The following is a 12,029-nucleotide window of genomic DNA, read 5'->3' as shown; positions in this document are numbered from 1 at the left end:
TATCTGCTTTCTGCTCCCAGGGAGATAAGCACCACAGAGTAGTGAAGAAATATATTGATTATCTTTGTTAAAATTGGTGGTTTTCAGCCTCAGCTGATACTTTATCAATGCTAGGCAAATTTATAACTTGTCCATGGTCAGCTCCATTTTCCTCCAACTCTGCAGTGTCTGATGAAAAAGCCTTATCATATTTCCTATATTCCTCATCTTATTCTCTCCTGAAGATCACTCGTCTGTTACTTTGCAGTCATCATCAGACACTAACTTCTTCAATTTTCATGTTGACCAATGGACTGCATTAAATCCAAGGCATTTTCCAGCCCCAAGCAATTATTTGCTTGGTTCTCATCCTTCTTTTTCTCGGCTCATTTCAATTCCAAGCATCGTTGGTTTTCTACTTTGTTGAACTTGACAACAGATTTCTGTGTGCTGATTTTAGTCCCTTGGCACAAATTACTCTCTAGGATTTGAATAAACCTAAAATGTCCTAATCCTGAAAGGCCACAGGGTTCAACTCTTGGACTTTTTTCTCTATTCGTGATCTCATCTCATCTTATGGCTTTAAATATACCTTACATATGTTGATGACTCCCAATTTTATTTCTTTAGCTCAGACCTCTTCTCTGAACTGTGGACCTCTATATCTAACTGCCTACTCAAAGATCCCAATTTGAGTATCATGTGCCATCTTAAACAAGTTCAAAATTAAGCCTACAAGAGAACATTTTTGGGAGTGATGAATATAGTCATTATTTTATGTTTATGGTTTTATGAGTGTGTACCTATGAAAAAAAACTCATCAAATTGTATACTTTTAAAATGTACACATTTTTGTACATTATTATATTCACTACAGGAGGCAAGGACAAAACAGTTTCCTGATCTCAATAAAGCGATGCACATTTGTAAATATCATCTTCAAATGATAAACTTTTTGCATATTCTGAAATGCCTTTTCCATTATTCCATTGCTCTTTTGAAGAGAACTATAATAAGTGAAGTAACTAACAAGAACAACAAAGTTCTCAAATAGGTTAGATTGAACTGTAATTGATTTGAAATTCTCTAATTATTAAACCCTTGTAACTCTGATAAACTCAGCTACATTGCATGCTGAGACCTCAGCAGTGGACTAGTAGTATGGGGAGGAGACCAGGACTCATGAGAGTAAAACAGAGTCTGGTTCTCATACTGAAAATGTATCCTCTTCTGCCCCAACATGGTCTCTGTGTACATACAGGGTGGAGGGAGTAAGACCAGAGGCAGTGGCAACATTCAGTCAGACAGCAAGGTCATATATACTAATATATACTTATAACTAAGTACTATGTTGTTTGGATCCAGAACCGTTTTTGGGAAGATAGGAATGAGGGGCCCACTCTCAGGGAAGGACTAGCAAAAGATTAGCAGGTTATTCTAGCAGGCTGAGATTCAAACAAAGGCTCTAATTCCAACTGGGGAACTTACAAAAATCATGAAAACAGCTAAAAGCTCTTTCATGTACACTGAGCTGTGAGTACTGACGTGTTCCTCAGTTCACAGGACACTTGACCCGGGAGCCAACAACAGAGGATATTGGGTTTCTGGCAATAGAACTAATTTTAGAAAGCACCAAATGGTAGGTTTGAGCTTACTATATTTTAAGATTACCTGGAAGCCTGGTATAAGGCAGATGATAAATTCCTGTTGGCTAAAGTCAGACACATGTAAATTATCTTTTAACTTCTGAAACCAATCAGAACAAAGCATACATATTCCAGTCTAGTAAGTATAGTCAAGCTGTTTAGGTCCTTTTTGAGTCAGGGCCTTTGTCTGCTGCTCAGGCTAGAGTGTAGAGGTGCAATCATGGCTGATTGCAGCCTCAACCTCTAGGTTCAAGTGATCCTCCTATCTCAGCCTCCTGAGTAGCTGGAACAAGTGCATGTCACCACACCCGGCTAATTTTATTTGTGGAGATGACGTCTTGCTGTTTCCAGGCTGGTCTCTTCCTAAGTTCAAGCAATCCTCCCAAAGTGCTGGGATTACAAGCATGAGCCATTGTACCTGGTCCCAAGCAGCAGATATACTCGAAGGTTAACTTACACAACTAAAAGTCCCTGATCTTAGCCAATATTGCCTGAGTTTTTAGGAGGCTATTAGAGACTAATAGCTTAAGGGTATTAACATTTTAGCTTTCTGTCCCACATCTATCCACCCTGTTGGTATCCAAATCCTCAGTATTTCTCTCTCAGGCTCTGGACCATACTGTCTTTGCTCGGTATTTCTTAGGCCTATTTTCCCAACATCTGTGCTGGTTTAAGACTCAAATCCACTTGTTCTATTTTCAAGAATTCTTTATAGCTTGACTTTTCCTAGACATCTTGTGCCACGATTGACAAAATGGTTCTTTTATTTCAGGCCTTTTTGGCAGAGCCTAGCACAGCTCAATGAATATAAAGTTATGTGGAATACTAATTTTGATATCAACTAAGAAAATGTGACATATTAAAAGATTTGTTGAAAGGCAAGGGAGGTAGAAGGAGCTACAGAAGAGGTCAGAGGGCTCCAAAGCAAATGGTCTATTTCACAACTTTGTCTTGTTCGCCAGCTTTGACAAAAGGGTAATGGAAATCTTCCCTGAAGACTCTATGGGATCTCAATAGTCTTTTACCACTTACTGAAGTGCCTGGCCCTGTTCTAGGCACTTTTGAACTAATGAAAAACAGATTTTAAAATTTTAAGCAAAAGTTCTAGGAGAGGGAGAAAGACAATGACAGACAATGATTAATAAGAGTTTTAAGTACAGCAGGTAAGGGCATCAGAGCAAGGGTGCAAATGCAAACACTGCTTTAACTGCCATCTTAAACACACTACCTTAGGTGTGAAGGTGCATTTTCTTTTTGAGATGGGAGTCTCACTCTTGCTACCCAGGCTGGAGCGCAATGGTGTGACTTTGGCTAACTGCAACCTCTGCCTCCTGAGTAGCTGGGATTACAGGCATATGTCACTAGATCCGGTTAATTTTGTATTTTAGTAGAGATAGGGTTTCTCCATGTTTTGGTCAGGCTGGTCTCCCTCAGCTGATCTGTCTGCCTCAGCCTCCCAAAGTGCTGTGATTACAGGCCTGAGCCATCATGCCCGACAGTGAAGATGCATTTTCTATCTCCAAATGTTACATGCCAAGGCTTCCCTCAATTTATTTGGTAGTATCAGATACTCAGCATTATGTAACCCATCCTGCCAACTGATCTCTTTCTTTGTAGATTTTAGCAAGCCTGAATGTCTTTACCAGATTGTTTCATCAGTAACTTTACCTCATGACCACACTTAAGTTAATAAACTGCTATAATTATTGTATTGGGCTTTTATTTTCTGTATCTCATCCCCCAATTTCTCAACTTAAGCATCCAGGCTTTCAAATCTATAATTACATCAAAACTAAATATTCAATGATTTGCTTAGTAACACTTCTTTTAATGCCTGACATACTTCCCACCAGTAATTCCTGCCTCTCTACTCTTACACTGATCCAAAAACCCTTCCATTGTACCTTGCATAAAGTGGAAACATTCATTCAGAATAATTTGATTATAAGGCTGGTTAGTGGATTGTCCATCTAATGTCCCCCATGTTATTTCAGGACCTATTTAAAAATAATACAAAAACAACACAATCCAACATTGTATGTTTTATTTTCATGTTTGTAAAATGAAGAGCTTTTTTCTGGATGGTTTTCTTATCAGCTTTTCATACCACAGTCAAGTAAACCTCGTGGTACTAGCCCTAGAAAAGGAAAAACATGAGATTCTTACAAGACTATCAACATTACAACAGCTTATGTAAAAGCGTTTTGAAAAAAGTATTGTCCTTATAATGGTCCATCTCAGAAGCCAGATCCGTAGTTTTTTTTCAACAGAAGTTCAGGTTCGGGATAAGATCATCACAGATAAGACCAAGGCCACAATATTCACTAACCGCTAAGCAAAAAAACAGAAAAACTCCACTTACAGAAATCGTTGCAACTTTGGAACTTCCAAGACAATCTGTCCTCTATCAATGGGCAGACAGCGACCCTCACTGTTGGCAGAAAAAACAAAAAATTTTGAGCTGTTGTGAACAGAACTGTTACAAAATCATGGCAACAAAATTTACTGCACCTCTGAATATTGGTCTTAAATCTCAGAAGCCGAATCCGTACATATTTTTCTTCAGGTCATCAGTTTCGGGATAGGTTTCATCATCGATTAGACCAATCATGCCTTACACATGTACGCATAATACATTAAACCGCACTTCTGTGACACTGACCATAAACCAAGGTAAACCTAAAAGGCAAGTATTATAGTACAAATACTACAGAACTTTTAAGCCACATAACTTACTTCAAAATGAAGCTGCTAGTCATTGACATCTGACATTCATATCTTCATTAGCTACTTGTCAGCACCCAGAACGCTGTTCAATGACAAAAAAATTAATTTAGTCTAAGTGTAGATTAAACGCTACGATCATAAAGTACTAAAACAACTAATACCTGTTAAGAGTTTTAGCCAAGCGATTTTCCATTACACATTCTCCCAGATGTGTTGGAATTTTTTCGTGTACCTAACAAAAATAAAATTTCAAAGGATGCAACAGTTGCTATTCCTTTAAATCAACAGGTTTACTCCTTTAGTTTGCAAATTAAGCTTAACAGCTCTTACCTTTACATCTTCACCGAGAGGCTCCGCTGTGTCACTGAAAGACAGCGCCATTGTTTCTGCGGGGAATCGATGCATAAGAATTCTCGCAGAAATGTCACACTCCAAGGCGTTTTTCCACATGAAACCCCTACCTTTCGTTAATCCAAACTGCACACAATGCCGCCATCGAACAGCTCAATCTCAGCACAGGGTCGAGACTACCCATTTTAAAATAACTCCGACGGAAGGTCTTCGCCCTTTTAAAGGCCCCTGGCTCTTGAAACCAACCTTCTGTCCCAATACCGTAACTGTGGTTTTCCGCCGCCGTTCAGGCTCGAGCTGCGGGCCTACAAGCCCGCGGCACCCGCCAAAACTCGGAGCCTGTGGCCGCCAGGACTCAACCTCAGTACAGGTGGCAGTCGGGCAGCGCGTTTTCCCACGTGGAAGCTTTCAACTCTCAGCTCTCTAATCTCATCTCTAAGATGGCTTCACAGTACTAAAGCTCCTATCTCTGCCTGCGCCACCATCTTTTGCTCGCGTACTCGCCCTCAACACCCACTCACCTACCAAACAGCCAAACGAACCAGAAAGCCGACGTAAAAGACCGAAGCGCTTAGCCAGCAGCTCCCTATATAGCCTCCCAGAGTCAGAACGAGGCCGCCCCGCCCTCTCGCACCTATTGGACATGGAAGTAGACGGGGGCGTGGCCGCGAATTAGCGGGAGCGCGCGCGGCGGCTCCTTTCTTCCGAGGCAGGTTCTGCGGTGTGGCGCGGGCGCCGCAGTCCGGCCGCGCGCCCGTCCTTTTCCCAGCGCGCGCCCGCAGGCGCGTTGCGAAGCGTCACTTGCGAGTCTGGCGGCCACCCGGCCCTACGTGGCGCGGGAGTGGCGCCAGAATTCAAACAGCCGCAGTTGGAAACGACGCTACCACTTGTCCTGAGCCACGCCCGCGCAGGACAGATTGGGTCCGAAAGTGGACACAAGTTTTGCCGCGCAGGGCGGCCTCAGCTTAGAACCGACTCGAAAAGCCGGGCTGGCTAGCTGGAGCTGGGCTGGAGTGGGCCCCCAGTGGAGGCCGCGGGACCAGCGCGGGAGCCCTGGCTGCTGCACTCCAGGGAGAGGGCAATTGGCTGGCAGAAACGCTCGGGTGAAAAAGCGGCAAGCGCCACGTGAGAGCCACTCCGGCACGCGGCCCCGCCTAGCCTCAGGGCGGGCATGAAGGCATCGTGGGGGCCCTTTCCTCCTCACGCTTCCTCCTGTCAGGCATCCGGTTACACTCTAAACCTGACCATACAAGTCTCGCTCAAACAACGAACGTGAGATTCAGTGCTCCATTTTGCAGAAGAGAAAACTGAGACTTAAAGCAGAGAGGTAATTTGGGTAAGGTCACACAGCTGAAATGCTTTGCTAATTTTAACTTTTTTTGTACTAAATTAGTTATACTGAAAAGAGATAAAGATTAATTTGAGAAGTATCCCTGAATACTTTATCCAGAAGACAAACTTACAAAATTCAAAAGCAGTGCTTTCATTAATAAGCATGTTTGCGTGTGTGTGTCAATGCACGCGGGTGCTCACACACGCTCACACACACACACATTTGAACATTTCCGTATTTGAAAATTCAGGTCGTTTTTCTGTATTTCAGAGTGTATACACTGTACTTCAGAGAACTCTAATGTGAATAACAAATGTCAAACTTGAAGGAATTATAGTTTAGTAAAAAGTGTCCACTCAACTTTTTACAGAGTTTAGATATGAGATATTGTGAGGGACACCATAATAATTTTGACCATGGAAATGGAAGGTAGGGAAGACAACAGCATTTGGTGAGAACTTGTTATATGCTGTTAGGTTCTTATATGCATTAGATCGTGTACTCTTCAAGACAGTTCTGATGTGTATTTTTAACTTTATGTTAGAAATGAGCAAAATGAGGCATGGAGATCTCAGTTAACTAATGTTCCCAAGTCTTTCTGACCTTAAATGCATAATCATGTCACCAGGGCATTATGTAGCTGTGCCAAAGAAAGAAATGAAGGATGTGATGATGAGCTGTGGGAGAAGAGAGGAAGTGGAATGGAGCCCAGGCAGCCTAGAGAATGGCAGCTAGTTACTGGTTTGGGAGCAAAGAAAAGAAGATAATTCCATTTTGGTTGTGTTAAATTTTGGGTGAAACATTTGGTTGGTTACAGTTGTCCTGTTGTCCATCAGAAACGTGGACCTGAAGCCAGAGAAAAATCAGCACTAGAGGACCATCTGGCAAACACTAATGTAGAAGGGATGATTGAAGCCATATGAACAAATGAGTGTGGAGAGAAAAGAAAAAAAGAGCCAATAGTGGTGGCCTAGAATTAGAATTAGTATTATAGTGTGTACAGATAGCTTACAGTAGACAACCTTAAAAACAGTCGACATAAGGATCTGGTTACAAAATTAATGTATAAGAAAAAAGTACACAAAGATTTTGGTGAAATCATGGGAGGGAGAAACATGTATAAGAAGTTAAGGCCGGGTGCGGTGGCTCACATTTGTAATCCTAGCACTTTGGGAGGCCAAGGCAGGCGAATCATGAGGTCAGGAGTTCGAGACCACCCTGGCAACATAGTGACACCCCGTCTCTATTAAAAATACAAAAAATTAGCTGGGTGTGGTGGCGGGCACCGCAGCTACTCTGGAGGCTGAGGCAGGAGAATCACTTGAACCCAGAAGGCAGAGGTTGCAGTGAGCTGAGATTGTGCCACTGCACTCCAGCCTGGGTGACAGTGCAAGACTGTTCTCAAAAAAAAAAAAAAAAAGTTAAGTATTGGAGGCATAATTACCTTATTCCAAAGCAGAAAAATAGTCTTAAAAAAAGAAGTAATTCTATGACAGATGAGGTGGATCTAAGGAAACAAAACAAAAGCAAAGGAATTCTACCTCTTAGTCTAATATTCTTTTCAAATTTTTCCCAATGTCTGTTCTGGCCAGTAAATTCTAGGTTCCATGGCAGGATAGCCAATGGAAAATCTTATGAATACTCCAAGAAATAGTAAGGTTAAAGAGTTAAATTAGGAAAAATATCTTGTGTATGTGGAAACATTAAGGAGGCAGTTTGACTCTTGAGTCTGAAGTTCAGAGGAGAGGTCAGGGCTTGAGTGTCATTGGCATGAATAAGGAATTTAAAGCATGACATGAGTGAGATCATCAGGAAAAGAGTATAAATAGAGAAGAGGAAAAAGCCCAGGTTGGGACCCTGGAACACTGCAGAGTTCTAGTAGGAAAGGAAGAGCCAGCAAGGGAGACCCCTTGGGAAACTGAAAATGTGATACCTCAGAAATGAAGAAAAAATTTAGGAAGAGATAGGTGAATTGGGTTCAATGTTTCTGAAAGATCGAGTAAGAACAGAAATGACCATTGGATTTGGCAACATGAAGATAACTGGTGATCTTGTAAACAAGTTTCAGTGGAATAATGCTAATGGAAGTCTACTTGAAGAGATGGAGTTGAGAAGGCACAAATGGGTCAGTAGGTAGAGGGATGCGAAGACAAGGGACTCCTTTGTAAATAGGAAATACTAGAGTATATTTATATATTCATGGGAATTATTTAATAGAGGGAGAAAATTTATGATGCAGGGCAAAGAGGCAAAAGTTATAGGAGCCAAACCCTTGAGAAGATAAGAGGAGATCCTTTCCAGGATACAAATGGAGATCTTTGATTGGAATAGGGACACTTCATCTATTTCATCTGTTAAAAGAGAAAGCAGGTATTGGGAAAGGCCATCATGTACAGCCTGTCCACCCTGCATAGCTGCATAAGAGTGTACCTTGTGACATGGGCCTGGAACATTTTTTTTTCATGGAGATAAGGAGCCCTTACATCCTGAGCTAGATACCTCACCTTATTTGGTAGTATCTTTCCCTGTTCCAGGCTTGATGTGTACTTCTTTGTTATGCTTAAAGTATGTGCAGCATACAGCACCTGGGCAATTCCAGTACTATTATATATTCTTAGTTGGAAAGGAAGGGGTTCCTTTGCCCACAGCTCAAGTGGGATGCATGCAGACCATTATGCTGTGTCAGCTGCATGGCCAGACCCACTGCTGGTGACCATACGCAAATCGAAGCGAATCTTCCTCTGTCTTTTCTCTATGTGAATACAGTGTTGTGTCTTTCCTGGTGACCCTGTCACCTGCAAACCGTGCAGTTGGACGACATCCTCAGACTGCTGCTTCTCACGGTAGGCAACAGGTGTTAACGTGCTCAACAGTTTGGCACAGCAAGCAGGGTCTGCCAGTCCAGCCATCTCAGGATGGTGCCAGCTCCCTGAGGGGATGATGGGATGACTGAGCTGTTGACCTCCCTCTGGTTGCATAGAGGGGTACATGGGATATCGACACTCTCCCTGTTAACAAGAATAAACTGGTGCAATGGATGAGGGTGGAAATGCAAGAGATGGGCCCTAGGAAAAATATAGGAAAACTATACCTTAGCTCTGGCCAGCTAACTTTATACTCCCAAACCATCTGCCAACTCTCACTATGTCCCAGGGGTTGCAGACAATGGCTGAGGGGAATCAAAGGTCCCCATACAGGAAACTCCTCCTGGTCTGCTCATTTACAAGTCCCAAGTAAGACCTGTTTTCAGTATCACAAAACCATCGATGGTGTGGCTGAAAATGAAACTGTTAAAATGAGTACCTTCCTCGATAATGAAATACAAACACTGAAAAAAAAGACATGGGCAGAGGCCAGGGGAGTCGTATGTGGCTTTGTACCTGTTTGATGACGAGGTGTTTTGGACCTTAGTGTGTCAGACTGATTCAGTCTAGATAAGCTAACCACTGATCCCCTGCTGCAACATGATCGTGCTTACATTGCAACGGACAGGACAGAGATAGAGATAAGTCCTAGCTGCTCTTGATTTAGGTTGAAAAGAGCTTGATAACGGTCTTCCCAGCTGTGGGGGATTTCCTAAGACTAAGACCCACTTTAGAACCGTTCATAAAGCTGTAACCACTCTTTAGGAAAGTCATACGTAACAGTGTGACCCTGCTCCCAGGATATGGATGATGCAGTGGAAGCCTTCATGTGACAGAGGTCTCCCCAAAGAGAAGACCCCATTATCCCTACTGTTGTTTTCTGAAATCATCATGGGGAAGCAATGGAAAAACTCCACTGAGTGTCCTGCTTTTGGATAAAAACAAAATGGTTTCAATGGTTTCCAACAACTTGAGCTGAATGTAGTTCTTACCAATAGGAAGCAATGTCCATAGGGCCAAAAGAGGAATCCAAGGGATGGCAAAGGGAAAAATGAATAGGGTTGACCCACAGAATAATATGGCTTTCATTGTTAAAATGGATAGACAAGGCTGGGTGCAGTGGCTCATGCCTGTAATTCCAGCACTTTGGGAGGCTGAGATCACCTGAGGTCAGGAGCTTGAGACCAGCCTGATCAACATGGAGAAACCTCATCTCTACTAAAAATACAAAATTAGCTGGGTGTGGTGGTACATGCCTATAATCCCAGGAACTCCGGAGGCTGAGGCAGGAGAATCGCTTAAACCCGGGAGGTGGAGGTTGCAGTAGGCTGATATTGCACCATTGCACTCCAGTCTGGGCAACAAGAGTGAAATTCTGTCTCAAAAAAAAAAAAAAAAAAAACAGGACAGACAAAAGGAAGCTTGATGGGATCCCTATAGAAGATCTAGGCCAATGGTGTCAGGCAGAGAGAAGTGTCACTAAATTAGAGGTTAGGATCCTAATCTTAGCCATGAAAACAAAAAAGTGTGCTCATAAGATTGAAAAGATTTAGATAAATAAATAAAAAAGATTTAGAATCCTGTATGGCATCTCTCCAAGTCCCCAAATATGGGGACTATGACTTCTCTATGGGCTGAACAGGACAATCAGGAAGATAATGTTTGCAGTGAATACAATGAGTCAGACAGGGAGTATCTATGAGTCTCCTCACCCATACTGCGACCTTAAATTTTTTTTTTTTGAGATGGAGTCTCCCTGTGTCACTCAGGTTGGAGTACAGTGGTGTGATCTTGGCTCACTGCAACCTCTGCCTCCCAGATTCAAGAGATTCTCCTGCCTCAGCTGCCCAAGCTCCTGGGATTACAGGTGCCCGGCACCAGGCCTGGCTGATTTTTTATTTTTAGTAGAGATGGGGTTTCATCATGTTGACCAGACTGATCTTGAACTCCTGACTTCAAGTGATCCGCCCACCTCAGCCTCCCAAAGTGCTGAGATTACAGAATGAACCACTGCACCTGACCCTGACCTTAATTTCTTCAATATAAAATAGAATTAAGGGGGATAAAACTAAGGTCTTTAGGTCCCCACTGGGGACCAGCAGCCCTATGCTCCTGCCAAGATTGAAAAAAGGAAAAAGCAAATCCAAACTTTTTTTTCTTTTGAGATGGAGTCTTGATCTGTCGCCCAGGCTGGAGTGCAGTGGTGTGATCTCTGCTCACTGCAACCTCTACCTCCCAGTTCAAGCAGTTCTCCTGTCTCAGAGTCCTGAGTAGCTGGGACTACAAGTGCATGCTACCATGCTCTGCTAATTTTTGTATTTTTAGTAGAAACAGGGTTTCACCATATTGATCAGGCTGGTCTTGAACTGTTGACCTCAGGAGATCCACCTGCCTCAGCCTTCCAAAGTTCTGGGTTTACGGGCATGAGCCACCGTGCATGGCTGCAAATCCAAACTTTATGGGGCTCTTGGATACTGGTGTCCAAATGGCAACAATCCCGGGACTCTGAATTAATAAGGGTAAACTGATAGCAGACAGATTAAAATCATACGTGCTTTTGGGTAGGGCCCTTTGGGCCATTTTGGGCACTGAATGTATTATAGATACTGACATTTTGGCTACTTGCAACAGCATCACTGCTACCTCAGGGAATATGTTCCCTCACAACAAAGGATTTAAGCCTTAACAGTGAGATATGTCCACTTCCACCTACCAGCAGTTATCCAAGCCCCAGCAGGTTATTCTACAAAAGGAGTACTACATAAGTGAATAAAGGGACACGATCCTGTTGATATAGAACTTGCTGCAGGCAGAAGTGTTACGTATCACTTTGTTTCAGTTTAACAGCCCAGTCTGGACTGTACAAAAGGCCTTAGGGATCCTGGAGGCTGACAGTAGGCTACCAAAGATTATATGGTTAGGTGTCACCTTTGGCTCCTGTGTTACCTGACATCATTACCATCACTCAGGCAATGGTGGCCCACACAGAGACCAACATATTATTATTGATCTGTCCAAGGCCATCTTCTGGATTCCTTTGTAGGATAAATATCGAGACCAGTTGGCGTTCACATAAATAAGCTACAATATACTTTCACTGTAGTTCCACAGGGATAACATCAGTTTTCT

General features: G+C 42.8%; 2 long non-coding RNA genes and 2 other non-coding genes across 5 annotated transcripts in view; 1 reads left to right on the top strand and 3 right to left on the bottom strand.

Moving 5' to 3' along the window:
- Window positions 1-3,652: 3,652 nt before the first annotated feature.
- LOC105728433 (uncharacterized) lies at window positions 3,653-5,261 on the bottom strand. Of its 2 annotated transcripts, XR_001110021.2 has the most exons (6): window positions 4,814-5,261; window positions 4,683-4,738; window positions 4,514-4,584; window positions 4,362-4,434; window positions 3,988-4,056; window positions 3,653-3,762 (listed from the first exon to the last, which is right to left on the bottom strand). It is a non-coding gene; the product is annotated as an uncharacterized LOC105728433 (long non-coding RNA). The 2 variants fall into 2 exon arrangements; XR_001110020.2 differs by having other exon boundaries at window positions 4,683-5,261.
- On the bottom strand, window positions 3,860-3,928 carry LOC135268570 (small nucleolar RNA SNORD50). Its single transcript, XR_010336874.1, has one exon. It is a non-coding gene; the product is annotated as a small nucleolar RNA SNORD50 (small nucleolar RNA).
- Window positions 4,156-4,225, bottom strand: LOC135268571 (small nucleolar RNA SNORD50). Its single transcript, XR_010336875.1, has one exon. It is a non-coding gene; the product is annotated as a small nucleolar RNA SNORD50 (small nucleolar RNA).
- Window positions 5,262-5,821: 560 nt separating the features above from the next.
- LOC105728432 (uncharacterized) overlaps window positions 5,822-12,029 on the top strand; it is a 37,104-nt gene continuing 30,896 nt past the window's right edge. The window contains exon 1 of the long non-coding RNA XR_010336672.1: window positions 5,822-6,039. This is a non-coding gene — a long non-coding RNA (uncharacterized LOC105728432). The remainder of the gene's footprint in view (window positions 6,040-12,029) is intronic.

This window comes from Aotus nancymaae, unplaced genomic scaffold (genome assembly GCF_030222135.1).
Source record: "Aotus nancymaae isolate 86718 unplaced genomic scaffold, 86718_ANA_hifiasm-v0.15.2.pri h1tg000040l, whole genome shotgun sequence".
NCBI classification, from domain to species: domain Eukaryota; kingdom Metazoa; phylum Chordata; class Mammalia; order Primates; family Aotidae; genus Aotus; species Aotus nancymaae.
The sequence above is the reverse complement of the archived record's forward strand: the minus strand, read 5'-3'. Positions and strand labels throughout refer to the sequence as shown.